The sequence below is a fragment of the Stigmatopora nigra genome, unplaced genomic scaffold (assembly GCF_051989575.1).
Source record: "Stigmatopora nigra isolate UIUO_SnigA unplaced genomic scaffold, RoL_Snig_1.1 HiC_scaffold_42, whole genome shotgun sequence".
NCBI lineage: Eukaryota > Metazoa > Chordata > Actinopteri > Syngnathiformes > Syngnathidae > Stigmatopora > Stigmatopora nigra.
Window position 1 is genome coordinate 210001 of NW_027551621.1, and position 5000 is coordinate 215000.

Sequence of the window (5000 nt, forward strand, 5' to 3'; positions counted from 1 at the left end):
GCGTTCAAAGTGTCGATGATCAATGTGTCCTGCAATTCACATTAATTCTCGCAGCTAGCTGCGTTCTTCATCGACGCACGAGCCGAGTGATCCACCGCTGAGAGTTGTCTACAGGTGCCTCCCGACATCTCCAGGCGGCCGCCCGGGTCAGCCCCCCGCTGCCCGGCCACCCATGTAGAGCAGTGATGCCCGGAGACACCTTTCAAGATCGCAACACCTGAGTTGGCAAAGCATCGGAAGGTCTATTGCTCCCAAGGCGGGCACGGTTTATCCACCCCTGATTTGGCTGAGTTAGGCGGTGGGGCCTAGGGTCGATCAAGAGCTCCCCCCATCCTAGGTTCATCCCGACTTGGGTAAAGTGGGGCCCAAGGGGTGAGCGTTGAGATGTCGCCGAAGGCCAGGTAATGGGACCGGTGATCCGGCGTAACTACTGTCCTCGGAGGAATGCGGTGACGTAGCACCGTGAGTCACCCGCGGCTCCTCAAGGAAGCGGCTCTGAGGCTTTTCCCACGGCTCCCGAACCCCAGAACACTCCGAGCGTAGCACAAGACCGGGCCGGGTGGCAACCCATATACCCCCGTTTTGTTGGCACGCGCCAGACGAGCAAAAGCGGAACCGGGTACCTTGTCCGTGGTGGTCGCCGTAATGGATCCGGGCTCGACCACCGTCCATCGAATCGATCTTCCCGAACCTTCATCGCATCAGAGACGGGCAACGTGCACCCCTTTACGTTGACTATAGCGGTTACAGTAAACTGTAACCATTCCGGCCTCGGCGGTGCGGGACCATTGTTTCTCGGGCCCCGACACGTCTATAAGTGCCATCTACATGAGCCTTCGAAAGTCCGGTCCGGGCGAGAGGGAGGGATTCGGCGCCCGACTACCCTAAGAGGCGGAACGCCGCTGCCGGAGACTAGCCCGGGGACGCACGCGCGGACTGCCATGCCCGTGCTCTTGCGCGTCAACCCAGAGAGAGAATCGACAGGGACGGATACCTCCGGGGCCGGCCCTAGGCCCAACCCCCTCTCGTTATGCCTCACGTCAATACGTGCGATCGCCCTGTACCTTGTCACGCGATCGATTCGGTTATTTGCCAACCTTCCTTCACTCCTTCCTTTCGTGGCAGGGAGACGTGCACAGTGCATCTACCGATAGCCGCAAGCAGCCCGGTGACACGACGAGAAAACTGTGGGAACGGCCGGCGGCACCTGCGTGCAACCGTAACAAACCGAGAAGAAGCACAGTTTCTCGTGACGGGGGTTTTTCGCAAAACAAAACAAAGAACTCCCGACACCTCCAGGCGATGACGTAACCCGTGAGTCACCCGCGGCTCCTCAAGGAAGCGGCTCTGAGGCTTTTCCCACGGGCCTGAACCACCCAGAGGCACCAAAGAGGTCGTAGAGATTGTGTACTCCATCCCCCTAGAATAGGCACTTATCTCACAAGCCCCGGCGATGCCAACCCGAACCAACAAGGAAAGTCAGGGCCCTTTTACGGCGCAACTTTTTGTGGCGCTCGATTTGTCAAGGCGGGGGTAAATCGAGTCTTTAAACCAGCGTACAACCACCAGAGGCCTTCATAGTGGCGTACAGGTACCGGGCACCTGACTCCCTTCTTATTACCGGAATAATCCCACACGGGAAGCTTTTTTGTCGCAGACTGTGGAGGGGTTCCCAACCTGGTCCCAACATGATCTGTTTTCATTTTCATTCACGCATCGGTTCTTTACGTGATTTCCAAGCATTTCATCTCGTAACACATGTCCACCATCATTAACACATGTCCGTTACCGTCACATCACATCTTGCCCTGTACTATCGGCTCTTTTTCTGGCCCCTGTGGCTCCATATGTCCGGTGCTTCACCAAGTACCATGTCTCATTTTTGTTGTCCTCCAAGAATCGGCTTTGTCCCAAAGGCTATGGTATTTGGCATATCGTTATATTTCCTCCGGCAATGGCTCGGCTGGTGGTTAGGTTTCCATGTGTGCCCTCCGTCCACATGCGCCCTTTTTGGGAAAAAAAACCGGACTATGGCAGGTCTTTAGTTCAGGTTTGTATCCCACCCCGTGGCTTAGGGATTCTCGTCAACCATCGGTGTCATTTGGCAAAATTTTAGAACTCTCCATATTCGTCAGTATTGTCCTCATTTCCATCGATGAACTCATGGTCATTTCGTTTCCATTTTGTCCTCTTTTTGTCCTCCACATGAACTCGAATGGTGAAATCGTTGCCTTTTTCCCTTGAACTCTTTTTTCTCGCCCGAACCGACACGAGGGTTTTCATGCTTGGGTCGACGGTGCAGATCCCCACCGGGCGGATGCAGATAAGGTGACGATGGTCAGTCCTGACGCGGAGGGGCCTTGGACGAGTGGGGTCTACCACCCGCAGTACCTTAGCCTCCGGCCAATCACCGGTCGCACGCACCAGTCCTCACCGTTATCCAGCTTCGAACGCACTCTCTTCTCTCGGCGTCTCGCCGACCCAGCTATCCCAAACCGACGCGCGGTTGTGTGGAACGTGAACGAGACGACCGCTGAACAAACTCAGCCGGGCGGATGCAGAGACAGTGACGATGGTCAGTCCTGACGCGGAGGGGCCTTGGACGAGTGGGGTCTACCACCCGCAGTACCTTAGCCTCCGGTCAATCACCGGTCGCACGCACCGTGTCCTCACCGTTATCCGTGACCTCGAATGAGTCAGACGCATCGCTCTTGTTGTCACGGCTCTCCAATTGGCCAGAGCGAGACGAAACGCGCTCGCGGGGGACCGTCCGGTTGCAGTGACAGCACGATGGTCAGCCCTGACGCGGAGGGGCCTTGGACGAGTGGGGTCTACCACCCGCAGTACCTTAGCCTCCGGTCAATCGCCGATCGCACGCGCCAGAAACCTCTCCGTTGTTCAGTCCACGAGCTCGCACGAGCCATCCCTCCACACGACTATACCCTGCCGACAGAAGACACGGGCGAGACGACCGCCACATTACATACTAGGCCGAGGCGGATGCAGATAAAGTGACGATGGTCAGTCCTGACGCGGAGGGGCCTTGGACGAGTGGGGTCTACCACCCGCAGTACCTTAGCCTCCGGCCAATCACCGGTCGCACGCACTATGTCCTCACCGTTATCCCGGCTTTCGTTATGCTGCGCACGTTCAGTTCCACTGCCCCCGTTGTCTTTAGCGTGACGTGGTCATACGTGCCAAGCCGCACCCACGCGACCGAGGCGGATGCAGATAAAGTACGATGGTCAGTCCTGACGCGGAGGGGCCTTGGACGAGTGGGGTCTACCACCCGCAGTACCTTAGCCTCCGGCCAATCACCGGTCGCACGCACTATGTCCTCACCGTTATCCCGGCTTTGCAAGCACTATACCCTGGCCCGTCTTGTCGCACTGCTCTTTAAGAGAGCGAGACGACCGCACGGACCGTGACCGTCCGGTTGCAGTGACAGCGACGATGGTCAGCCCTGACGCGGAGGGGCCTTGGACGAGTGGGGTCCACCACCCGCAGTACCTTAGCCTCCGGCCAATCGCCGATCGCACGCGCCAGAAACCTCTCCGTTGTTCGGTACACGGCTCGAACAGCCGCCCCTCACACTTTCACTATACCTCTTTGACCGAGAACGCCCACTCGCACGCACGAGCCCCGGAGCGGATGCAGTGACAGTGACGATGGTCAGCCCTGACGCGGAGGGGCCTTGGACGAGTGGGGTCCACCACCCGCAGTACCTTAGCCTCCGGTCAATCGCCGGTCGCACGCACCAGAAACCTCACCGTTATCGCCGGGAACACGGACGCGCGAGCCGTCCCCACGCGGTCGCCAATCGGGGTTTGCGCTGTGCCCTCTTCAGCACCCCGTGGCTTTCGAGTTCATTTCGAGTCACGGTGAACGCTGTGCCCCATCAGCGACCCGTACTCCTTTCATTTTTTTTTTCACCACCGGCGACCGCTGTGCCCCAGCAGCGGACCCGTAGAGTTCATTTCTCCGACGGCGACGCTGTTGCCCAAGCAGCGACCCGTAATTTCTTCCATCGGCGACGCTGTTGCCCAAGCAGCGACCCGTACCTAGGGGTGACCGCTGTGCCCCAGCAGCGGACCCCGTGACCATATTTTTGAGTTCATCCAACGGCGAAGCTGTTGCCCAAGCAGCGACCCGTATTTTCTCCAATGGTGAAGCTGTTGCCCAAGCAGCGACACCTCATTTCATTTCCACAACGGCGAAGCTGTTGCCCAAGCAGCGACCCGTGTATTTCATTTCTCCGACGGCGAAGCTGTTGCCCAAGCAGCGACCCGTCACTTGGATGAGTTCTTTCTTTTGACACCAGATTCATTCGTATTCAGCCAGGGGTTAATAAGGATTTTTACCATCAATTCATGCCGTGCCATGTATGCCGTTAGCGGATGGGAATCAGATCCGCTGGCGGGCTTGCTACCTTTTGTTAACCATCCATGCCGTCGGCGGTGTAGGAAAAAGCCCCGCCATCATTATAGGTTTGCCATTTTCACGCCGGAGGCCGCCCCAAAATATAAATTTTTCATGCCATCCATCCATGCCTCAAAAGTCGGTTGCCCAAGCCGCTTTTTATCCTTCCATCATCGTGCCGATTGCGGTTGCTCAGGCCGCTTTGCGGTTTGTCAGGCCGCTTCTCGTGCGGTTTGTCAGGCCGCTTCTCATGCGGTTGCTCAGGCCGCTGCGGTTTGTCAGGCCGCTCTTTTGACGCGGTTGCTCAGGCCGCTGCGGTTTGTCAGGCCGCTCTTTTGACGCGGTTGCTCAGGCCGCTCTTTTGACGCGGTTGCTCAGGCCGCTTTTTCTGGTACTCGGTTCAAACACCTTCCAATGATTGTCATGGCCACATATCCTGAGACGTCATGCCGATGGCGGTTGCTCAAGCCGCTCATTCATTTCGTCGCCCGATTACGTGCACAGTGCGCCTATCGCCCCGACCGAGATCAGGAACGATGGCACGAGTAGAACGGGGCCACAGCTGGAGAAACGATGGGATT

At 57.6% G+C, this 5000-nt stretch overlaps 1 non-coding gene across 1 annotated transcript in view; it reads right to left on the bottom strand.

The window, feature by feature from the left end:
* The window catches only part of LOC144193017 (5.8S ribosomal RNA), a 154-nt gene extending 48 nt beyond the window's left edge, over window positions 1-106 (bottom strand). The window contains exon 1 of the ribosomal RNA XR_013325558.1: window positions 1-106. This exon is cut by the window's left edge and continues 48 nt beyond it. This is a non-coding gene — a ribosomal RNA (5.8S ribosomal RNA).
* Between the last annotated feature and the right edge of the window lie 4894 nt (window positions 107-5000).